Here is a 25901-nt window from a genome sequence, read left to right as displayed (position 1 = left end):
TATGGGCAGCACGGAAGGCGGGGCTAAACGCGGAAGCGTTAGTCCAGACACAGCTGTGTGGTGTCAGCTGGGGATCCTGCGCTACGTTCCCTGGGGGCCACTGGGGACCTCTGCAGCCTGGTGAGCGCCGTAGGCCCGTGTGTAATGTGTAGATACGTGTGTGTGTGTGTGCGCGCGCCTGCCTGGTCCATTGTTGTTCTATTGAATGGCTTGGTCTTCTAATCTCTGTGAGAGATAAATGGTCTTCATGAGGGGTGGTCCTCTTAGAGAGCAGGGTCAGAATACAAGGGCTCTTATAAAGGAGGGGTGCTCCTATATGTCCTGCTAGGCAAGCTTGGATTATAGGTGTACTCCCATTGCTGTATCCATATGTTATACACTCAGCCCCCACCCCTGAGACCCTAAACTGCAGGCAGAAATGGGGGCGTGGACCCGGCCTGCCTGTCAACTGCTGCAGATCTTAAAGGGGTTCTCTAGCTTTAACAAATGGCTTCCTGCCAGACCTAGGTCACATGTCACTGCTGCTGCGTCAAATGTGACAACGTCGATGCTGGAAGTTTATAAGCGGGGAGTGGTGTGTGGGAAAACACAGCTGTACCCCACAGGTAAGTACTCTCCCTCCACAGGTGCGGGGGTGGGGTGCCAACATTAGTTAAAAAGCTGGAGTACCCCTTAAATGTAGAGACTCATGGCCACCTACCTATTGGACTGTGTGAAGACTGCAGCAGCCAGCCGGTCACCAGTCTGCCCTGAGGTGGGGCCCATATCGGGCAAAAGGAGAGTGTTAGGGAGTGACCCAGCGCGGGGCCGGCGGGCGAGAGCGTCGTTTTCATATCCTGTTTCATGTTGTGTAAAATGGTAAAGCCGAATTCACACTGAGTTTGCCGTACGCATCGGGAAAGCTCCCAGCAAGTATCCCAAATGTATCCACAGGTCCCTATTCTCCCGACGGAGGCCTCCGTCTCACTGGTCTACTTCAGTACAACTTTTTATCCCTTCCGTATGGAATAGCAGAGTGTATAGTGCGTGGTACACATGGGAGCCTATGGGTGACGTATGCCGCTCCGTGCCTATACAGTTCTACAGGATGGAGGCGGACACGCAGAAGGAAATGTTTTATCTCTTTCCAAAAATGTAACCTACACCAAACCCACTGGATGTGTGATCTGTGAGCCCTCTAGTACTCACAGCTGTGCCTCCTCAGCTTCCCTCAATCACTGCTGACCCCCTGCTCAATAAAAAGTGACTGCCCCCCCTTCCCCTTGTATATACAGTAGGACCTCCCTATTCCTATAGTAACCCAAGCAGTGTTCTCCTTACAATCACTTTGTGCATACCCCCGCCATGCGTCCTCTTGTCACCTGGAAGTAACCTGCGAGCAGCCTGTTGGAGGCTGATTAATGTAGTATCGGTCTTTAGTCGGGTGCCCGCTGTGCCCTGCAGGAGTAGTCAGTGACCACCGTCGCTTGGAAGGATAGAGCTGGATGCAGTGTGACACCACTGCCCCCATGCAGAGCTGATCTCTAGAGCCGACTCTCTTGTCATTATGGGGCATCGCAAGAACCCCGTTTGAATGGAGTGGCAGGCTCGCCTGCATGTCCACTGCCACATGCAACTGGGACTGCCATAGAGCGATTGTACTCGCCCACTGAATGGGGCAGCATGTATGTGTCCGCTGCTCCTGTCTGGTGGATAAGTTGTAATGGAACAGCCTTTTTAGCCGCCCCCCCCCCCCCCGCTACGCCGGGTCTTATTAGCCCTGAGTCCCCCCCAGCCATTCTGGGTCTTATTAGCTCCGAGACCCCCCCCCCCCAGCCACTCCGGGTCTTATTAGCTCCGATACCCCCCCCCCCCCAGCCACTCCGGGTCTTATTAGCTCCGATACCCCCCCCCCCCCCAGCCACTCTGGGTCTTATTAGCCCCAGATTCCCCCCAGCCGCGATGGGTCTTATTAGCCCCGGACCCCCCCATCCCCCCCGCCACTCCAGGGCTTATTATACCCCCCCCCCCCAGCCGCGCCGGGTCTTATTTCGTACTCCTCGGTAGCTAAAAATATTTCTCAAAAATCCAAAAGGGTTTATTTTCACTCTGTCGGAATAAACGTAGTGTGACCTGTGATTAGCAGCTCTGTGCTTCGGCTAGAAAGAGGGGCTTTCATTCTGGAGGACTTGTAGCGAATGTAAAAGCATGATGGAAAAGTAAATGCTTGATCTGAACAAGGTTTCTATTTGTTTTCAGCAAACAGATCTTTTTAAAGAAGTTGTGCCAATTTTGCAAGTTGTACCCTGTTCACAGGATAGAGGATAGCTAAGGGTACATTCACATGACTGAAAAACGGCATCGCAGTTTCCCTGCCAGACAGACCCCATTGAAATCAATGGCCCTGTTTTGTTTTAAACACTTTGTAGACAGGATTGCACTCATCTAATGGCCGTTAAAATGATGTACATGAGTGAGGCGGAAAGGAGAGTGTTAAAAAAATAAAAATATAAATATATACACGCCCCACCACAGGCAGTCCTGAAAACACTCGCTCTGCACTGGAGGCAGCAGGACCCAGTGTTGTCACGTAACATGATCACGCTGGGAGCGCCTGGTGTTCCCGGGACTGCCTATGGGGAGGTATTTTCTTTTTTTATTTGCTGCCATTATAGGGAGGAGGGGGGGGGGCAATATGGGGTCTGGGGGCATTCTATATACAGAGGGCACTGTGGGGGGTACTATATACATTATATTGGGGCCTGTATGGGGGGCACTACAGGGGGGCCACTAGATACTGGGGCCAATACAGTGGATATAAAAAGTCTACACACCCCTGATAAAATGTCAGGTTTCTGTGATGTAAAAAAATGACCAAGATAAATCATTTCAGAACTTTTTCCACCTTTTTAATGTGACCTATAAACTGTACCACTCAATTGTAAAACAAACTGAAATCTTTTTAGGTAGAGGGAAGAAAAAATATTAAAATAAAATAATATGGTTACATAAGTGTGCACACCCTTAAACTAGTACTTTATTGAAGCACCTTTTGATTTTATTCCAGCACTCAGTCTTTTTGGGTATGAATCTATCAGCATGGCACATTTTGACTTGGCAAGATTTGCCCACTCTTCTTTGCAAAAACACTCCAAATCTGTCAGATTGCGAGGGCATCTCCTGTGCACAGCCCTCTTCAGATCACCCCACAGATTTCCAATCGGATTCAGGTCTGGGCTCTAGCTGGGCCATTCCAAAGCTTTAATCTTCTTCTGGTGAAGCCATTCCTTGGTTGATTTGGATGTATGCTTTGGGTCGTTGTCATGCTGAAAGATGAAGTTCCTCTTCATGTTCAGCTTTCTAGCAGAAGCCTGAAGGTTTTGTGCCAATATTGACTGGTATTTGGAACTGTTCATAATTCCATCTAGCTTAAATAAGGCCCCAGTTCCAGCTGAAGAAAAACAGCCCTTTGGCATGATGCTGCCACCACCATACTTCACTGTGGGTATGGTGTTCTTTTGGTGATGTGCAGTGTTGTTTTTGCGCAAACATATCTTTTGGAATTATGGCCAAAAAGTTCCACCTTGGATTCATCAGACCATAACACCTTATCCCACATGCATTTGGGAGACTTCAGATGTGTTTTTGCAAAATGTAGCCTGGCTTGGATGTTTTTCTTCGTAAGAAAAGGCTTTCGTCTTGCCACTCTACCCCATAGCCCAGACATATGAAGAATACGGGAGATTGTTGTCACATGTACCACACGGCCAGTACTTGCCAGATATTCCTGCACCTCCTTTAATGTTGCTGTAGGCCTCTTGGTCGCCTCTCAGACCAGTTTTCTTCTCGTCTTTTCATCAATTTTGGAGGGACGTCCAGTTCTTGGTAATGTCACTGTTGTGCCATATTTTCTCCACTTGATGATGACTGTCTTCACTGTGTTCCATGGTAGATCTAATGCCTTGGAAATTCTCTTGTCCCCTTCTCCTGACTGATACCTTTTAACAATGAGATCCCTCTGATGCTTCGGAAGCTCTCTGTGGACCATGGCGACTAAGACAATTTCAGGAAAGACCAACTAGAGCAGCTGAACTTTATTTGGGGTTAATCAGAGGCACTTTAAATGATGGCAGGTGTATGCTGACTCCTATTTAACAGGATTTTCAATGTGATTCCTTAATTCTGAACACGGCTACATCCCCAGTTATAGGAGGGTGTGCACACTTATGCAACCACATTATTTTAGTTTTTTTTGTTTTGTTTTCTTCCCTCCACCTTTGTTTTTTTCAATTGAGTGGTACAGTTTATAAGTCACACTAAGGGTCCATTCACACATCCATATGTGTTTTTGGGGTCCACAGATCCGCAAAACATGGACACCAGCAATGTGCGTTCCGCATTTTGCGGATCGCACATCGCCGCCACTATAATAGAAAATGCCTAATCTTGTCCGCAATTGCCGACAAGAATAGGACATGTTCTATTTTTTTCAGGAACGGAATTGCGGACCTGGAAGTGCGATCCGGACAGCACATAGTGTGGCCCCATAGAAATGAATGGGTCCGTAATTCCGTTCCGCAAAATGCGGTACAGAATTGCGGACGTGTGAATGGACCCTTAAGGTGGAAAAAGTTCTGAAATGATTTATCTTTGGCTCATTTTTTTACAGCACAGAAACCTGACATTTTAACAGGGGTGTGTAGACTTTGTATATCCACTGTATGCTGCAGAGGTTGGGGGCTTAAAGGCAATGAAATTCATCAATTTTTAGTGGCAGTCTTGAACGTCAGTTAAAAATGGATGCAAGGGGGCGTGGCCAACTGCCGACATGGCCGGACGCGTTTGAGCGCTGTTCCGTCTCCCAACGATTATCCTGAGCGATCCTAATTACTAAAGCTCTATCTGACACCCCCGGACAGTGCCCTGACATACCCGGTGACAGCAGGACCGCACCATGAGCCCCAGTAAAGCCCAAGCTGGGGCGGAACACCTCAAGGAATATGCCAGGCAAGAGGCTCAACATGGTGCCGCTCCTTCCTCTCCAGCACGTGCACCGCAGACCAGAGGGCAGCGCAGCAGTCTGAAGAAGTGCCAGAAGTCACCCTGCAGTCATCGCATGAGTGGCTAATGGCGGCGATTACAGGCTGCCAATCATCCCTCACTGGTAAGATAGAGGAGGTGAGGGTTCATTTGGGACTTCTGCGCCATGATGTGCAACAGCTAAGAGAGAGGGCCAGGCTCACTGAGGAGAGGGTCTCTGAGCTGGAGGACAACACAAGAATACTGCCAGATAGGATTTCAGTTGTGGAACGTGCTGTGGACTCTCTGAAACAAAAATGCGACGATTTGGAGAATCGTGCACTGTGCAATAATGTGAGAATCCTAGGGATGCCGGAGAGATCGGAGGGTGCTGACCCAGCAGCATTCCTGGAGGGCTGGTTTAAATCCATTTTTCCTGAGGCATCCTTTTCAAAGGCATACGCAGTGGAGAGAGCTCACAGGGTGCCGCTCAGGGCACCACCTCCGGGTGCACCCCCTAGACCCTTGCTGGCTCGCCTGCTTAACTGGAGAGACAGGGATCTCCTACTTGCACAAGCCAGGATAAAGCAAACCATAACCTTGGGATCTGCAAATATATCCCTTTACCCTGATTTTTTTCGGCAGATCTACAGAAGAGAGCGACCTTTTGTCGGCATTAAGAAACGTCTACGGGACTGTAACATCCTATCCGGCTCGCTTGAGTGGTCGACGGCGGGAAATCGCTTTTCTTCTCCAGTCCCAGAGAAGCTGAAGACTGGCTCTCTATGAGGCCAAGAAGGTCTCCTCCCAGATGAACTGCATCGCGGTTTCCAAAAAGGTCATGCTTGCCCGTTTTATCTCCGGGACTGTTCTAGTTATAGGCGCAGTATCCTGCCTAGAGCCAATGACATGCTATCTGAATGGTATTCCTTATTGTTCTTATGCTTAAATGGTTTATAGGCACTGTCTTAGGGGATATAGCATTGATGATTCTGGATCCATAGCAATAGACTATAAAGTTCAGATCTAACCCCTATATGCGAGTTAATGTACTTTATTAGTAGTTTAATACATTACTGGTCACTCTATACTACATGCATCAACTGCCCGGCGTACACAGTAATACCAATTTAATAGAGAGATTTGTTGCCAACTGGTGGACAACATTGCCAGTTGTTGCAACAAGATACAATCTCCTCTAAGACAACAAGGGGCAGATAATACTGGTTGTGACTGAACAGTTGATATAAACAGTCGGCCAAATAAGTGGCTACTGTCCAGTGTATTGGTGTACTGTGTGATACAGTACAAATCACATCCAATAAACATAAATCAATTCAGAACTGGCCCATGATTGTGGGAATGACATGTAGTGGAAGCCATCGCACGCCTGGTCTCACTGAATACATATGAGTATATTAAATTGATTCCCTGCACCGAGTACCTTCCTGGCCCAACTACCTAGAAGGGACTATATATGAATATATACTCCATGTAACTATCCTCTCAGCTGCTGCTAATCCAAAGCAACGGCGGGTAGTTTAATACAGGAGTAAAATATATATATATATATATATATCTATCTATCCACTACTAGCTCTACTGCCCTCTGATAGTTTTATATAGAATTTATGTATCAACGTTTTAGTCAATAGTTAATAAAGATATATTTTAGTACCAGTTAGAGACCCCTAAAGGGATTTTTTGGTCTTTCGACCGCTTGTTCCTTTGATTACGATATCCCGAGGGTCCCTAAATAGGGCGTGAGATTTGTAGCATTGTATCTTGTCACTACTTAATATGCTACTGCGGGGGTTATGCTCCACTACCTGTCTCAGTTTTCCACCTATCTACACTGGGCAGGTCCCCCGAGCATATGGCCACTATAGTTAACTATTTGTTCACAGTTCTATGTTTAAGAATCTGGGTACCTTTGTACTGCAATCAGTTATGTTCTATTGTTGAGGATTGGTATGATTATGCAACTATCATGGGACGGGCAGCTTGCATTGCTTGTATGGTGGGTCACGATTTAGCAGAGAGCTATCTCATACTGTAAATTGTAGCAAATGGCGACTATTAAGGTAATGTCCTGGAACGTGAGGGGGCTGGGAGGCCCTAGGACATGTATGGCGGTATTTGCGCACGTAAGAAAATATTCTCCTCACGTTCTAGGATTACAAGAAACCCACTTAACAAAAGACACAGGAGAGAGAGTTAATAAGCCCTAGGTGCAATGGGTGGAGAATGCGTATGGAACTACATACTCTAGGGGAGTGTCACTGTGAATCCATCGTACAGTCAGATGGGACCTCACCAGGTGGTGTCTGACCCGGAGGGGAGATATGTTTTTGCCTATGCACACGCCAATGGTGTCCCTTATGTTGTGTTGAACCTGTATAATCCTCCACCAGCTAACCTCTCTTTGCTACAAGCAGCAGCGGGTTTTGCAGCGAGGGTCATATGTATGGGCGATATCAACATGGTGCTGGACAAATCTTTAGACAGATTCCATAACCCATCACAGAACGCTAGTGTTAGATCGTCTGGCACCATCTTGGCGAGATTTGTATCGGAGATAGGATGGCTGGATATGTGGACGGAAAAAAAACAGCCCAATTGGTATATTCTTGCTTCACACCCTCTAAGGGGGCACTCTCGAGGATTGATTACATGTTTGGTACAGTGAATACACATATGTCGTTGCAAGACATATACTATGGTGCACAGGGTCCTTCTGATCATGCGCTGTCCGTCACGTCGGACGTGAACCTGCGTGCAACTAAGAGACGCATTCACCCGTTTTGGCTGTCATTGATGGGTATAAATGACCGTGTCCCAGATCAAATCCGGGTGTTTTTGGAGATGAATGGAGCGGATAATAACGTTTCTCTATTGTGGGATACTTTGAAGGCCTTTCTGCGGGGCTGTCTCCAGTCTTCTATCTCCTATATAAGAAGGTCTACGCAGCGTAGAGAAGAGGCATTGGAGGAGCTCTGCAGGAATGCGGAAAGAACATAAATTTCTGACCCAACAGAGGCCAATAGGGTAGATTGGATGTTAAAGGGGAGATCGTATATGGGCCATCTTAAAGAGAAAGGTGATCGTAAACTTTTATTCCTGCAGCAGTCGGTCGAACAGGGTAATAAAACTGGAAAAATATTAGCGCAGGTAGTAAATAGAAATAATAGGGCCCCCCCCTGCATTGCGCATTGCTAGCGTCACTGGTGAGGTGATAGAGGAGCCAGCAGGGGTTTTAGAAGATAGATTTAATGAGTTTTACCGAGATCTGTATAGATCTGTGGCTCGGTATACTGAAGGCGAATTGAGGGAGTACATGCAGGAGGTGACACATCCCCAATTGGCAGTTTCAGATAGGGAGCTCCTGGATGAGGAAATTACACTTGAAGAGATTGAGGAGGCTGTCAAACGGCTAGCTTCAGGCAAATCCCCAGGACCGGATGGGATCCCGCTGGAGGTCTATTCCAAATACATAGACCTACTTGCTCCTCAGAGTGTATTCTAATTCCCTGGAGAGTGGTTTTCTTCCAGAATAATTATACGAGGCATCTATTGTTATACTGTTAAAACCGGATAAACCACCTTTGGAATGTGGGTCGTATCGCCCCATATCCTTATTAAATTTGGATTATAAAATACTAACAAAAATTTTAGTGGACAGGTTAAGGGTACTTTCACACTTGCGGCAGGACGGATCCGACATGCTGTTCACCATGTCGGATCCGTCCTGCGGCTATTTCGCCGTGCCCCCGGGCCGCCGCCCCGTCCCCATTGACTATATGGCGGAGCTCCGGCGCAGCACGGCGGTGCACGGCGAAAGGCCGCCGGACTAAAATTACTGCATGTCAGGTTTTTTAGTCCAGCGGCTTTCGCCGTGCTGCACCGGAGCTCCGCCCCTGTCCCCATTATAGTCGGGGGCACGGCGAAATAGCCGCAGGACGGATCCGACATGGTGAACAGCATGTCGGATCCGTCCTGCCGCAAGTGTGAAACTAGCCTAAATAAGGTAATAACTTCCATAATACATGAGAACCAGTTGGGCTTCATCCCAGGCCGTTCCACTTCCAGCAACATACGGAGAGCGCAGGTTGTCACGCAAATAGGTTACGCAGGTAATAAACGATGGGCTCTAGCGGCCTTAGATACGGCCAAAGCGTTTGACTCGGTTGAGTGGCCTTATTTATTACAAGCCTTAGAAAGCTTTGGCTTTGGCCCTGTATTTATAAGGTGGATTTCTGTAATATATGCTAAACGTACTGCTAATATTTTAGTTAATGGGTCTTTATCTATGACCTTTCCATTAAACCGGGGAACTAGACAGGGGTGCCCTTTATCTCCTCTATTATTTGCGGTAGCAATAGAACATCTGGCGCTTAGAGTCCGGCGAGACCCGCTGATTAAAGGGGTAGCTTTGGGCAATAGGGAGGAGAGGATTGGCCTCTATGCAGATGACCTAATTGTTTATATGGATGAGGTAGAGTCAACGTTGCCAAGAGTAATAGACATTATTGAACACTTTGGTTTCTATTTAGGTCTCCATATTAACTGGACCTAGTCGGCCCTTATGGTCCGCAGGATGGCCCTCTGTATTTCACAACCTCATGGTAGTTGATCAATTCAAATATTTGGGGGGTCATCATTACAAGGGACCGATGTGTCTCTCTCTTGACCGAAACATAATTCCCTTAGAGGTTCATTTTGTAGACAAATTCAGGTACTGGAAAACCTTACCGTTGTCTGTCATGGGAATGCTAAATTTGATCAAAATGATACTACTGCCTAAAGCCTTGTATCTACTCGAACACGCGTGTACCCCAGTCCCCAAAAACCTTTTCAATCGTTTACACTCCTTAATGGCCACCTTTTGTGGGGGAAGGAGAGAAGGAAACTGGGGACCCTACAAAGGAGCTGGCAACAGGGAGGGGCAGCCCTTCCAGATTTGTTCCTGTACTTTTTAGCCGGGCAACTGAGGTACTTGGCATCGTGGGTCTCAAGTGTAGAACTCCCCAACTCAGAATATTATCTGCAGCTATCTAGTTTGTGGCCTGTATTGGAAGACCTAGCAGTAGTCTCTGGGCATCCATTGCCTATCCATAAGTTGGCGCACCAGGTCTGGAAGGCTGCAAAGCTCCAACAATATTCTGACCTTCCGGAGGAGATGCCACTATGCGATAACCCAACATTACCTATGCTGATGCAGTGCGAGGGAAGGGGCATCTGACAGGGGTATGGAGTACTCACGCTGAAAGACCTCTGAGAATGGGATTCTGTTCTTTTACTCAGCTTCAAGCGAAGGTGGGTGTGGTGCGTCCTCGCTTTTTCAGATACTTGCAGCTGTGATACACACTTCAGTCACAACTGAGATCCTTTAAAGAAATCCATTTCGAAATACCCTCTCATTGGCATTTTGAAAAGCCAGGGCCCTAGGGGCATGATATCGGCCTTGTATACACACCTCTTGAATAGCAAAATGAGCTCAAGCTCTCTGCTGGCGGAGACCAGATGGAGGGAGTGCATCACAAACCTCACTAGAGAAGAATGGAATGAGGCATTAGAAGCTCTGTCAGGGGTATCGCCTTCCCTTCAGTTATTTATACTTCACAGGAGCTACCTCACTCCGGTCAGACTATATAAGATGGGCAGGTTGTCTCATGGCGGGTGCCACAGGTGTGCACAACCAGGTGCGGGCTTTTGGCATCTGATATGGGAATGTTCCTATGTCCAGAACTACTAGAGGGATGTAGTGTCAGTACTATCATCTTTGATTCCGGGAGCCCTTGAGTTGTGTCCTAAAAAGTGCCTTCTGGTAGTAATTGATTTTCCTGAGGGAGACGCTATTCATGGCTAGAAAGGCAGTGGCTCTCAGATGGATGGCGGAGAGACCGCCTACAGTCGCTCAATGGAAAGCCTTAGTGAACCAAATAATTCCCTGGGAAAAAATTATGTTCTCCCATAGAAAATGTCCTCAGAAATTTGAGAAGGTTTGGGGATCATGGTGTTCCTCGCCATTGACAGTATCTTCGGCTCATATGCCTTCTGTAGAATGAAACCTCCTTTCTTGAATGTGTACACACTGCAGATAACACAAAGTAAAGTCGCAACGCCTTCTACTGTTACATTTCCTTTATTGTTATTAGTCAGTACAGTGGAATAATAATGCATTCTGAAGTGATCTATATGTGACTCACCGTCGGTCATGTATGTAAATCTGTGCCTATATTTTATTAATATACTGTATGTAACAATTCAACCTTCGTTTGTTATATCTTAATAAAACGAGTAAAAAAAAAAAAATGGATGCAAAACAGTTAATAATAACAGATAGACGGCCAGAAAATTGATGCACACACGGATGCAAAAGGCCAGGGAAAATGGACAGTGTATCCGTTGTTTTCACTGTTGTGTGAATGTACCGTAACTGATTGCGGCAGCTTCTCTAGGTGTCTGTGTGACCGCATGCTGTGCGCAGACACTGGGAGATACCGGATTGGCTAAAACTAGGAAGAACTCGCCTGCGCGGAGAAAGGAAATGCGCAGAAAATGCTACCGTCCAGTGAAATGTTCTGCTACCATTTGTAAGATCTCTGCTTGCTGTTAGTGAATTGGAACTTTGTATTCTGAGACCTACAGATGATAAGGCGATGCGTGTGCCCTCCTGTAATCCTCTGTTCTCTTGCAGGGACTGTAGGGGTAGCAGCGGCCGTTTCCGGGTGGGACGGAGGCAGGATGGTGTGTGAGTTTTTTCTCCTCTCCTCCATCTGGTTCGTGGTCGTCATATTTTGGATGGAGACGATCAGTATGTGGCTTTTCCTTTGCCATTTGTTCCAGGACAGATCCATGTACCAGTGGGGAGACAGGTGTGTGGGCTGCTGATCACCGCCTCTGTACGGGGGACCGCGCTGTGTCAGGCGAGCGCCATGTAACAGTTGTCTTCTGTTTCCTTTACAGGATTTATGTCACCCACCCCGACCAGATAATGTACATAATTATAAGGTGAGTGGGCACAGCGTGAGCGGAGGCCTTCACCACCAAGTCTTCAGTCTCTATATTCGTACTCCTCACAGACCGAGCGGCCAAGGGATGGGGCACCAGCAAATATTGAGGACCCTCCTATGTATGCAGATGTGACAGGGCGGGATGTATCATTGAACTGTTTGGAGCTGCCTCATTTTTGTGTCTGTCTAAATTAGATGAGTTGTCCTGCCATATACATTGAGGACCTATTATCAGGATAGGTCATCAGTATCTTATCGGTGGGGGTCCGACACCCGGCAGCCCCCCTGACCAGCTGTTTGAAGAGGAGGAGGCTGCGCTCCAAGTGAGCACCTCCTTCCCGTCCTTACGCTGCCTGTCATCTTGGAAGTGCAGTGTAATGACGAGTACTCGCTCCGTTCACTGGAGACGGCGCGTAGTGCAATGGCCAGGAAGCAGCGCTCACATGGAGCACCACCTGCTCTTCAAACAGCTGAGTGGCGGGGGTGCCGGGTGTTGGACCCCCGTCAATGAGATATTTATTGATGATTTATCCTGAGGATTGGTCATCAGTATATACGGCAGGACATCCCCTTTAGGCCTCATGCACACGACCATTGTTGTGTTCCGTTCTGCAAAATGGGGTTCCGTTGTTCCGTGATTTGTTTCCGTGTGTCTTCCTTTATTTTTGGAGGATCGCCAGACATGAAGGAAAGTAAAAAAAAAGTCTAAGTCAAGTTTGCCATGCAAATGATAGGAAAAAAACGCACGCGGACGCGGATGACAATCTTGTGTGCCTCCGCGTTTTTTCACGGTCCCATTGACTTGAATGGGTCCGCAAACCGTTTTCCGTGAAAAAAATAGGACCGGTTATATTTTTTTGACGGACTGGAACCACGGATAACGGACGCGGATGACAAACGGTGCATTAGCCGAGTTTTCAACGGACCCATTGAAAGTCAATGGGTCCGCAGAAAATCACGAAAAACGGCACAACGGACACGGAATAAAACAACGGTCGTGTGCATGAGGCTTTAAGAGTAGTACACAATTGATGGCCTGTTACAACAAGGTAAAAGAGGAGAGAATATTTAAAAGAAGAAAAACTGCTACAAGAGGACAGTTTTAAATTAGAGGGGCAAAGGGTTAAAAGTAATATCAGGAAGTATTACTTTACTGAGAGAGTAGTGGATGCATGGAATAGCCTTCCTGCAGAAGTGGTAGCTGCAAATACAGTGAAGGAGTTTAAGCATGCATGGGATAGGCATAAGGCCATCCTTCATATAAGATAGGGCCAGGGGCTATCCATAGTACTCAGTATATTGGGCAGACTGGATGGGCCAAATGGTTCTTATCTGCCGACACATTCTATGTTTCTATGTTAGGTGATTAGTATTTGTATGGAGGTTTGATTCTAGGCACCCCGCTGCCTTCATAGTACTAAAATAGAGACCTGTGCCTTGTAAACAATGCTAGAGTGCCATGGCCCCTTCAATCTGCTGATCCGCGGGCGATGTCGAGATTCAGACCTGCACTGATGTAATATTGCTGACCTATCCTTAGAATATATATTGGTGGATGTTCCCTTAAGGCTATGTGGTAGTTCTTAAAAGGGTTTTCCAAGGTCTTAGTACTGATGACCTATCCACTAGATAGGTCATCAGTATCTGATCAGTGGGGGCCAACTGTGAGCTTGCAGTTTACCAAGCACAGCGCCGTACATTGTATAGCGGTTGTAATTGGTATTGCAGCTCAGCCCCATTCACTTCAATGGTGCTGAGCTGCGCCAAGGCCATGTGACAGAGGAACATGTAGTCACCGGCCTAGGAAAAGCTGAGAGAAGGCTGCGCCGCTACTGCCTTCTTGAACAGCTGATTGTGGGAAAGGGGGGGGGGGGGGTTCTTGGGTGTCAGACCACCTCCAATCAGATACTGATGACCTGTCTAAAAAAAAAAATATATAGGTCATCAGTATTAAAGTCTCAGAAACCCCCTTTACGTAAAGTCACAGATCATAGTGATATCACATAGAATTATGCCGCATGGTAAACAATTCTGTATATTAAATGGGTTTTCTGAGATAAATTTTTTTTTAACAGATGACCTATCACTGGCGCTCACAGCTTAGCCTAGACATCACGTTCATTGGTCACATGGCTTAGGCGCCACTAAGCCCCATTGAAGTGAATGGGGCTGAGCTGTGGTACCAAGACCAGCGATATAAAATGTACAGTGCTGTGCTTGGTGACCTGAGAGAAGGCTGCGGTGTTACTGCGAGCACCATTGTTTTCTCAAACAGCTGATTGGCGGGGGTGTCGGGAGTTAGACCCCGCTGATCTGATATCTATGACCTATCCTGAGGATAGGTCAATATGGGAAACTGGACTATCCCTTTTAAAATAAAAAGTCTGTTAAGTGACAAATCTAACTGCTCGTCTATGTACCTAAAAAGGAACATCTGTTCAGAGACCCAGAAAATGACGGAGCAGTTGTTCTAATTCTTAGCACCCCCGCCCTCCATTACCATAGGAGCTCACATGTCAGCTGTAGAATTCACCTGACTACTGGGTAAATGGAGGATGATCTCTCCATCACTTCACACACCACTATAAACACAGATCCCCCCCCCCCCCCCCTTCGCCTATGACAGCCCCCCTGGAGAGACCGCCTCCTCCTCCTCTACCCCCATTTCTGTTTTCTGTCCTACGGGATAGGTGGGAATCGGAACCGCTAAAGAGCTGAAGAGGAGCTGCGGGAACCACGACTAGTTTATAGTATTGGGAGGGTTATCCGGGCGGCGTAAGCCTCCTTTAGGAGCCGCTGCAAGAGACTGGGCCTCTTTCTCTCTCTTACCCCACTCCGTCTCCTTCTCGGTCCAGGAGGGTTTCTGCCTTCCAGGGGCGTCTGCGGACCTCTGCGGCCATGATCGCATGTCTGGCTGTCTGCACGCGCTTGGGGAGATGCACTTCTGAGTTGCAGCAGTAGGAGGAAGCTAACGCTGTAAAGACCGGAAGTGGGGGGAGCCGGTATGTGCGCCCAGAGAAAAACCCAGCCAGCTCACTGCCATGCTGGTGTGGAAGAAGCTGGCAGTTCCTCCATTCTGGCCGATACTGCTGTTTGAGCATGGAGCAGACTCAGCACGCTGAAAACAACAATGATACTCCGGTACCACGGTGGGGTAAGAGGGGTTGTACCCCGTTATTTCTTCTGCAGGTTACTCATGGGGGTCATCTTCTATGTTTAGTATCTAGAAAGGTCTCCAGATCTAAGGGAGAGGATTGTACTCTGTGTAAAAGGAAGCTACCCTCTGCTTGGGCTAAACCCCTTTGTCAAGCATGTGTAAGCAAGTTAATGGAGGAGGAAAGAGCATTAACTCCCTAGTCAAAGCAGTAAGAGCTACCATGGGCTTAGATAACCAGAAGCCACCGCAGTCAGTTCAGGACTCTGTTTGAGGGTCTGGGCCCCAAGAGAAGGAAGGTCTTTGACGTGCATAAAAATGTTCAGGCAGTCATTGATAAAGATTGGAAAAAACCTGATAGGAAGTTTTTTTTATTGCTTCCTCTATAAAACGTAAATATCCTTTTGATGAAGAAGTGTCTGCTTCTTGGGATAGGGCCCCAAAACTTGATGCCCCAGTAGCTAAGATGTCTAAAAAAGCTGCGATTCCTTTTGAGGATATGGGTTCTCTTAGGCTGGGTTCACACCAGCGCGTTCCTACGCGCTGTAAAACACTCAACAGGCAAAAACCAATGATTCCCTATGGGCATGGTTCTCACCTGAGCGTTTTACAGCGCGTACGAACGCGCTGTAAAACGCCCTACGCCCCCAAGAAGTACAGGAGGTTCTTTGGGGCGTATTGTCGCTCGTTCCCGCACATAGACTTAGCGGGAACGCGCCTAAATGGGCATTTGCTTGTTTCCTCGCGCGTATGTAAACGCCCGATAAAAACGCCTGTAAAAAGCGCATACAGAGTACGCTCAGGTGTGAACCCAGCCTAAAAGACCCGATGGACAGAAATTTATTAAAAAAAGAATTGGGAAGCCTCGGCGGCGGCCTTTAAACCTGCTATTGCCGCCACTTCTGTTGCTAGATCCCTGAAAGTGTGGATGCGGGAGCTGGAGGCTCACATAAAAGGGGGTACCCCTAGGGAGCAGTTAATATCCTCTTTCCCTACTGTATATAATGCTTTGGATTCCTGACCGATGCTTCCGCGGACTCATTGAGGTTATCTGCCAGAGCTTCCGCCCTATCTAACTCTGATCGTAGAGCTATTTGGTTAAAAAGTTGGAATGGGTATGCTAGTTCTAAAGCTAAGCTTTGCGCCATTCCGTGTCAAGGTGAAGACTTATTTGGGCCGATCCTTGACGATTTACTAGAAAAGGCCTCTGATAGAAAAAAGGGCTTTCTCTCCACCAGTCAGCAGCCCCCTAGGAGATCCTAGGAGATCCTTTGTTCCAGGTTTAATAGAGAAGGTGTCAATGGGAAGAGCTAGACAGTTTGCAGGAGCAGCTAAGAAGTCTAAGGGGTTTCTTTTTTCCAGGTCAGATGCCTCAAAAAAAAGCAACCCCAATGACGCCAGGCCTCCAGTGGGGGGTCGTCTGTCTCCCTTTTCAGGTCAGTGGCAGAAGATCTCCAACAGCCCGTGGATAAATTAGGTTATAGGAGAGGGCTTAAGGTTTCAAAAGGTTGCCTGTAGAAAAATTTGTGATAACAGATTATTGGTCAGACCCCCCCAAGACAGTCGGCCATCATCTCAGAAGTTTTTTCCCTATTAGGGAAAAAGGTGTTGGTGGAAGTTCCAAGGCAGGAGGTGGCAAGAGCTTTTTACTCAACCCTTTTTCTTGTCAGAAAACCGAATGGTTCATTTCTAACAATAATAAATTAAAAATGTCTGAACCGTTATCTGGTGTACGAGAAATGTCGGATGGAATCCATCAGGTTGGCGTTGAACAATCTCTTTCCAGACTGTTATATGGCACAGTAGATCTGAGGGATGCGTATTATCATGTCCCTATCCATCCCAGCCACCAGAGATTTTTGAGAGTAGCAGTTCAGCTAGAGAAGGAGATCCTACATGTTCAGTTTCAGGCCCTTCCCTTTGGACTATCTCAGGCCCCGAGGGTTTTCACAAAGATCATTGCAGAGATGATGGCTCACGTGAGGGAGAAGGAAATAGTTATCATACCCCATCGAGACTATATTTTCTTCTTGTCGCCCGGTCAAGTCAGATCCTGAGGGAACAAATTGCTTGGTTAAGGGAAGTTCTGGACAGACTAGGATGGGCTATAAACCTGGAGAAGTCCAGTTTGTGTCCAAAGTCAGAAGTGCAGCTTCTTAGGGATGATCCTAGATTCCAGATCTCAGAGGTGCCTGTTGCCCCCACAGAAGGCTCTTCTGATCAGGTTGAGGGTTCAGATCCTTCTCTCTCATCAGTCAGTTTCTTTGAGGGAGGCCATGTCTGTGCTGGGTCTTATGACTGCTGCTATTCCAGGGGTAGAGTGGGCTCAGTATCGTTCAAGGCCCCTCTAGCTTCAAATTCTGGAAGTTTGGGACAGATGTGTCCTCTCCCTGGATGTGGAGATCTCTCTATCACCTCAGACTCTTGAGTTCTTTGGGGTGGTGAATGGATCTGCAGAATCTACAGAGAGAGGTTCTGTGACGCAGGGAAGTGGTCCTTCCCTTGACCACGGATGCCAGCCCATACGGGGTCACTTCTGTTGCAAGGGAGCTGGGACAACAATTCCCTGTCTGTCTCACAATTTCAAAGAACTGAATGCAATCCGGTTAGTCTTGACACAGAGTCTCCCGATCATCATAGGCAGAAACGTCAGAATCTACTCGGACAATATGACAGCAGTAGCCTATATCAACAGGCAGGAAGGTACCAGAACTCCGGGTCTGATGTCCCTCATTCACCAATTTTTTTTATCTGGCAGAAGCTTCTCTCTTCTCTCTTTCTGCAGTACATCTAAGAGGGCAGACAATGTAAAAGCAGATTTCCTCAGCTGTCGTCTATGCCAGGGGGAATGGTCCCTAGACCAGGTGCTGTTCAATCAGATTTCAGCCATATGGGGTGTCCCGGAGATAGATCTTTTTGCCACCAGGTCAAACAGAAAGGTAAAGGGTTTATTTTCCCTTTCCCCTGAAGGAGCATCCAAAGGCAGTGGATGCATTTGCTCAATCCTGGGAGGGGGGCCTTCTCTATGCCTTTTCCCCCTGTAAAGCGGTTACCAAGAATCCTCAGGAAGATCGGGGAAGAAAGTGCCACGGTCATAGTGATAGCTCTCTTTTGGCCAAGGAGGGTTTGGTTTTCTTGGCTCCACAGGATGTCGATAGCCACCTGGACTTCTGGCTCGGGGTCCAATCTTTCACCCAGAAGTACAAAATTTTCACCTAACTGCCTGGCTGTTGAAAGGGAAATTTTGAGGAAAAGAGGGCTCTCTGAGGATGTTTTCGCCACTCTGTTGGCGAGTCGTAAGAAGGTCACTTTGGATATCTATTTGAGAGTTTGGAGAGCTTTTTACAGATTTGCCAATAGACCAGTAAATGTGCTAGAGGTTCCAGACATTCCACCTGTATTGGATTTTTTTTACAAGAGGGATGGTAAAATAAAGCTTAGACCTAGCACTTTAGTGCAGATTTCAGCATTAAGTGCCTTATTTGAGTTTGTTAGCTGATCATCCTTGGGTTAAGAGGTTTGTGACTGCAGTATCCTAGGCTACTTTCACACTGGCGTTTTGGTTTCCGTTTGTGAGATCTGTTTTGGACCGCTTGTGAGATCCCTGAACAGATCAGTTTTGCCCTAATGCATTCTGAATGGATAAGGATCCGTTCAGAATGCATCAGTTTGCCTCCGTTCAGCCTCCATTCCGCTCTGGAGGCCGACACCAAAACGCTGCTTGCAGTGTTTTGTTGTCCGCCTGACGATGCGGAGGCAAACTGATTCACTGACACAATACAAAACGGATCCGCCCCCCCATTGACTTTCAATGGTGTTCAAGACAGATCGGTTTGGTCAATGTTAAAGATAATACAAACAGATCAGTTTTGAACGGATGCATGCGGTTGTATACTGCTCAAAAAAATAAAGGGAACACAAAAATAACACATCCTAGATCTGAGTTAATTAAATATTCTTCTGAAATACTTTGTTCTTTACATAGTTGAATGTGCTGACAACAAAATCACACAAAAATAAAAAAATGAAAAATCAAATTTTTCAACCCATGGAGGTCTGGATTTGGAGTCACACTCAAAATTAAAGTGGAAAAACACACTACAGGCTGATCCAACTTTGATGTAATGTCCTTAAAACAAGTCAAAATGAGGCTCAGTAGTGTGTGTGGCCTCCACGTGCCTGTATGACCTCCCTACAACGCCTGTGCATGCTCCTGATGAGGTGGCGGACGGTCTCCTGAGGGATCTCCTCCCAAACCTGGACTAAAGCATCTGCCAACTCCCGGACAGTCTGTGGTGCAACGTGACGTTGGTGGATAGAGCGAGACATGATGTCCCAGATGTGCTCAATTGGATTCAGGTCTGGGGAACAAGCAGGCCAGTCCATAGCATCAATGCCTTAGTCTTGCAGGAACTGCTGACACACTCCAGCCACATGAGGTCTAGCATTGTCTTGCATTAGGAGGAACCCAGGGCCAACCGCACCAGCATATGGTCTCACAAGGGGTCTGAGGATCTCATCTCGGTAGCTAATGGCAGTCAGGCTACCTCTGGCGAGCACATGGAGGGCTGTGCGGCCCTCCAAAGAAATGCCACCCCACACCATTACTGACCCAATGCCAAACCGGTCATGCTGGAGGATGTTGCAGGCAGCAGAACGTTCTCCACGGCGTCTCCAGACTCTGGCACGTCTGTCACATGTGCTCAGTGTGAACCTGCTTTCATCTGTGAAGAGCACAGGGCGCCAGTGGCGAATATCCCAATCTTGGTGTTCTCTGGCAAATGCCAAACGTCCTGCACGGTGTTGGGCTGTAAGCACAACCCCCACCTGTGGACGTCGGGCCCTCATATCACCCTCATGGAGTCTGTTTCTGACCGTTTGAGCAGACACATGCACATTTGTGGCCTGCTGGAGGTCATTTTGCAGGGCTCTGGCAGTGCTCTTCCTGTTCCTCCTTGCACAAAGGCGGAGGTAGCGGTCCTGCTGCTGGGTTGTTGCCCTCCTACGGCCTCCTCCACGTCTCCTGATGTACTGGCCTGTCTCCTGGTAGCGCCTCCATGCTCTGGACACTACGCTGACAGACACAGCAAACCTTCTTGCCACAGCTCGCATTGATGTGCCATCCTAGATAAGCTGCACTACCTGAGCCACTTGTGTGGGTTGTAGACTACGTCTCATGCTACCACTAGAGTGAAAGCACCGCCAGCATTCAAAAGTGACCAAAATATCAGCCAGGAAGCATAGGAACTGAGAAGTGGTCCGTGGTTACCACCTGCAGAACCACTCCTTTATTGGGGGTGTCTTGCTAATTGCCTATAATTTCCACCTGTTGTCTATCCCATTTGCACAACAGCATGTGAAATTGATTGTCACTCAGTGTTGCTTCCTAAGTGGACAGTTTGATTTCACAGAAGTGTGATTGACTTGGCGTTACATTGTGTTGTTTAAGTGTTCCCTTTATTTTTTTGAGCAGTGTATTATCGATGCGGATCCGTATGTGCAGATCCATGACTGATCCGCACCAAATGCGAGTGTGAAAGTAGCCTAAGTTATCCCCAGTCTGTAAAGATAGGGTTCCTACCTGGGATTTAAACTTGGTGCTTTCAGCTCTCACTTCAGATCCCTTTGAGCCTATCAGTACGATTTCCCCAAAGATGCTCTCCCTTAAACTTGTGTTTATCTTAGCCATTACCTCCGCTAGGAGAATTAGGCTGAGTTCACACGGGCGAGATTTCCGTGCGGGTACAATGCGTGAGGTGAAAGCATTGCACCCGCACTGAATCCGGACCCATTCATTTCTATGGGGCTGTGCACCTGAGCGGTGATTTTCACGCATCACTTGCGTTGCTTGAAAATCGCAGCATGCTCTATATTGTTTTCCACACAACGCAGGCCCCATAGAAGTGAATGGAGCTGAGTGAAAATCGCAAGCAAGTGCGGCTGTGGTGCGATTTTCACACATGGTTGCTATGATGACAGTCTATTCACTGTATTATTTTCCCTTATAACATGGTTATAAGGGAAAATAATAGCATTCTTTTATACAGAATGCTTAGTACAAGGTCAATTGAGAGTTAAAAAATAAAAAAAAATTAACTCCCCCCCCCTCCTCTTGATCGCGTAGCTGCCGGTCTCTTCTTACTTCTTTAATCATGAGCTGCCGGCTAAAAGACCTGTGGTGACGTCACATCACATGGTCCACCACTGTGGTGATGGACCATGTGATTGGACTATGTGATGAGCTCAGTGACGTCACCACAGGTCCTTTTGACAGGTCCTGAAGAAAGAACAGGAGACCGGCAGCTACGCGATCAATTGGAGGAGGTGAGTTAATTTTATTTTTATTTTTTAACCCTCAATTGACCCTGTACTAAGCATTCTGTATTAAAGAATGCTTTTATTTTCCCTTATAACCATGTTATAAGAGGAAATAATTACATCTACACACCACTTAACCCAAACCTGAACTTTAGTGAAGAAGTTCGGGTCTGGGTACCACATTCAGTTTTTTAAAAACTGAACAACGGAACGCAATCGCAGTCAAAACTGACTGCAATTGCGTACCTACTCGCGCGGGTTTGCCGCAATGCACCGGGACGCATCCGGAGCCAAAACGTAGCGCCCGTGTGAACCCAGCCTTAGTGAGATCGCAGCACTTTCCATTGAGCAGTTTTACTTGAGAATATTGGAGGATCGGGTGGTGATTCTCCTGATCCTTCTTTTTTTACTGAAGGTCTCTTCCCATTTTCACCGTTCCCAGGAGATAGTTTTACCCTCCTTCTGTGCTTCTCCAAAAAATGAGGGAATCAGAATTTCATTGTTTAGATATTAGGAGGTGTATAATTCAATGTCTACAGGTCACTCAGCCTTGGAGGTCCTTCTCCGTCTGTTGCTTTTATTCCAAGTTCAGAAGAAGGGCTCTGCTGCTTCTTCTCAGACCATTGTTAGGTGGATTAGACGGGCTATTTACTTTACGTACTCTTCCAAGGGAGTTGTTCTGCCCTCGGGGTTCAGAGCTCACTCTACTAGATCAGTCTCCACTTCTTGAGCAGAGAGGGCCTCCGCTTCTATAGAGCAGATTTGTAGGACTGCCACCTGGAGTTCCCCACATAAATTTTTCAGACACTATAGATTTCAGCTGCCTTCTAATGAGGGCCTTACTTTTGGCCGTAAGGTGCTCCAAGCTGTTGTCCCACCCTAGATTATTCGTGCCTAATCTCCAGGGATGCTGTCATAGGCGAAGGGGAAAAATTTGATTACACTTACCGGTAATCGGTTTTCTTTGAGCCTATGACAGCACCTGGCTAATTCCCTTCCCCTAATATTTATAATAGACTAAAAACTTCATTTTTATTTTTTTTTGTAATAAAAAAAAAAATGTAATAAGAGGGAGAAAGAAAGGGATGTAGAAATGATTAGATTTATTGAAATGTTATGTTCCTTAGTTCTTGGAAAGGACTGGGGGTAGAGGGGGTGGACCCTCTGTTAAAGCTGTTCTGGTTCCTGTTTCCTGTCCTGAGGAGGAGGAGGAGGAGGAGGAGGTGGTCTCTGCAGGGGTGCTGTCATAGGCTCTAAGTGTAATCTAATTTTTTTTCCTTTACATGCTATAGCCAGATGTTAGGCATGTTAGCCAATAGAAAATTATAAGACTCCCTCCAATTTTTTTTTTTTTTTTTTTGTGTATGTGCCATTTTAAGAGATTCCTAGCACTTTTTGCTCCCGGAGCGTTTTTAAATTGCAGCATGCTCTGGGTGTGGCAGTTTTACCAGGAATTTTCCTGTAAACTTTACTAGAAAATTAAGGACTAAAAACGGCACCCTAATGAACACACAAAAAAAGTATGAATTTGTAAACCCGAAACCCCCCCCCCCCCAAAATTAAATAAATAAATATAACGGGGGCATTTAACCCTGGTGTAGATTGCCGTTTTAGTGCAAGGACATGCACAGATGCACAACAGTTCCGGTATTTGTGCCTCCTAGGAATTGTGGCACATCTGATGCCAGTGGGGGACATATTAATACCAACATGTGTAATACACTAATCTTTATAAATGTCCCCCTAATTAGTACTTTTTGGTTCTCCTCGCCTATGAAGAGTTAAACCTCTGGTGAAACAGATGACCCAGAGCCGGGTGATGGGCATTGGGCTGGGTCGTACAGATTATCAAACGTCATTGGTAGCAAAGGCCACATGTTTTATTGGACCAGTATGATGATTTCTCTGGTCTTTGGACTTGGCACGAAGCGTAGTGAACCTGTAGTTATTGCAGATACATAGGATTGTAGCGCCCTCTGTTGTCCAGAGTATATATTTACACACAGACATCACATTCAGCTTCAATGTACACCAGCATTAATTGGTTTTCTGTTTTCTGTTCCAGAGTTGATTCGTTGAGGTAGCACGTCAGCCATGTCCTCAGGAAATTGGGCGATGTTGGACATTTCACTCATATCAAGAAGGGAAAAGATGCAATTTTAATGATCAGTATTTTGTAGATTTGCTTTTATGATGACTGTAAATAGCCGGGATTTGGGAGGCCCACAGTGCAGGGGATTGTCACTCTCGGTCTGTGCTTGGCAATGGACAGACTGAGTTTGGATTCCCCTCTGGACTCTGCCATGACGGTCACCATGGGGCCTCCGGCCTGAAGAGGGAGCCGATCTCCGGGAAGTCTCTTGGAACAAGCTCTCGTATTTTTGTTACAAGAAATGTGCATTGCACTAATGAAATCAATTCTGTTTTAATAATCTCCATTTTGTTTCTGGATTTTCTTCATATATTTGGAAAATAAATCTTATTTTCAATTAAATATCTGATTTTATTTATATCTTAGTAACTACTTGCATTCCTTATGTACTAATAAGGGCTCATGCACACCACCGTTGTTGTTTTGCGGTATGCAGATTGCAGATCTGCAAAACGGATACCGGTCGTGTGCATTTTGGGTAACTGAGCGGCCGGCCCCTAATAGAACTTGTCGGTAATGCGAACAATAATAGGACATGTTCTGTTTTTTAATTTTTTTTTTGCAGCCCCATTGAAGTGAATGGTTCTGCATACGGGCAATAAAAACAGAACGGAAACAGAAAAAAAAATTTTTTGTGCATTAGCCTTAAATCTGCAGCTCTTGAGGTTTATAAATGATTTGCCAGCATTTTTTGGAATAAAGATCCATCTGGGTGTTACCAGTTGTTGGGGGGGGGGGGCGCAGCACTGATTGGATTCTATTAGGAATAATAGAAGAATTGCATAGTCATAAGAATAAATGCTGGAGAATTTTTATTACACCGGGAATGCAAGTTGTTCCTAAAACAGACATGTTAGGGGAGGTGACAAGATAATTTCCATGGGCCGATTATCTGCAACTAAGCTAACGCTCCTGATCACTGTCGGATCATCATCGCAGATGAGGGCTGTATTTGCATATCGCCTCCGCTGATCAGGAACAAGCAATCAATAAAGAGACCCCTTGTTCCCGTAGAAAATCATTGTTCCAGCGCAGAAGATCCTTGTTCATACATCACGATCTGCTGCACTGGAGCAATGATTCTCTGTGTCAGCAGACATGATCACCTGATGAACCATTGCCAGCACCTTTTACAAAGGAAGATGATCGGAAATGAGCGTTTATACAAATGGTCATCCCCAATAATTTGTCAGATAATCGGTAAGTGTAAAAGGACCTTTAAAGAAATTTTCAAAAAAACGCTGACCTGCACCAACCAACTTGTGCATGCAAGTATTGGGAATTATGTAGTATATAGAATATTCCATCTGCCTATACAAAGTGTAAAAACCTATGGGGGTCATTTATTAAGACTGGCCTTTTAGACGCTGGTCTTAAACCCTGCGCTGGTGGTGGATCTGCCGACGTTATGAAGAGGCGCCGGCCTCTACATAACTTCGGCGCATCCACTGCCGGTCTAAATGTAAGCCAGCTTTCTAGCTGGCTTAAATTTTAGATCATTTTCTACTCCTAAAACAGGTGTATAAAATGATAAATGAAACAGGCCTGCCAGCCCGCCCACTCCAACCCTTTTTAACCTGGCGTTAGCAGGGAAAAGTCGCAGATCGAATTGGAAAGTAACCTTTGCGCCGCAATCTGCGACAGATATACAGCAGAAAACTGGCATATACATGATGGTAAATGACCCCCTATGTTTCTCACATAAACTAAGGTTGCTTTCAGATGGGCATAATATGAGTGTTTTATTACTCCTGTATTATGGACAGAACACCTGGTGTGACTTATTTGGTGCTGTAAACGCCTGGGTCATGGCATCAATAAACGGGGCAGAGGAGTGATTAGGTGAGCAAGCTCTCATCTACTCTTTCTCTGAAGAAAAGGCCCCCAATAGGTGGCAATCCGAGAGCAAATGTGATGATTGATGAAGGGATTTATAACATGCAGTGCAAGACCCGCTGTGACTCCTCCAGCAATGCCCTTGTAAAAACCAGCCCATTTCAGGTTTTTATGGTGGCAGATTTAGAAAATAAAAAAAACGCTGCTCAATATACATGACCTATCAAAAGTTTTGATCGGTGGGGGTCCAAATGCTGGAGACAAGAAGTACCTGTCTCCTCGCTGCTGGAGACTCTCAGACAGGGCTCATAGACTTTTTAATGAGTCCATCTTCAACAGCGGGGAGAGACAGCACTCTGTCTGAGCGCTTTTTTTCTACTCTGTGACCGGTGGGTGTCTCAGCACTTGGGGCCCCCACCAATCAAAA

At 46.6% G+C, this 25901-nt stretch overlaps 1 long non-coding RNA gene across 1 annotated transcript; it reads left to right on the top strand.

The window, feature by feature from the left end:
* Positions 1 to 23980, top strand: LOC120977645. The gene is made up of 4 exons (XR_005773944.1): positions 1 to 120; positions 11699 to 11876; positions 11968 to 12012; positions 23552 to 23980. It is a non-coding gene; the product is annotated as an uncharacterized LOC120977645 (long non-coding RNA).
* The last annotated feature ends 1921 nt before the right edge of the window (positions 23981 to 25901 follow it).

The sequence above is a fragment of the Bufo bufo genome, chromosome 8 (genome assembly GCF_905171765.1).
Source record: "Bufo bufo chromosome 8, aBufBuf1.1, whole genome shotgun sequence".
Classification (NCBI taxonomy): Eukaryota; Metazoa; Chordata; class Amphibia; order Anura; family Bufonidae; genus Bufo; species Bufo bufo.
The sequence above is the reverse complement of the archived record's forward strand: the minus strand, read 5'-3'. Positions and strand labels throughout refer to the sequence as shown.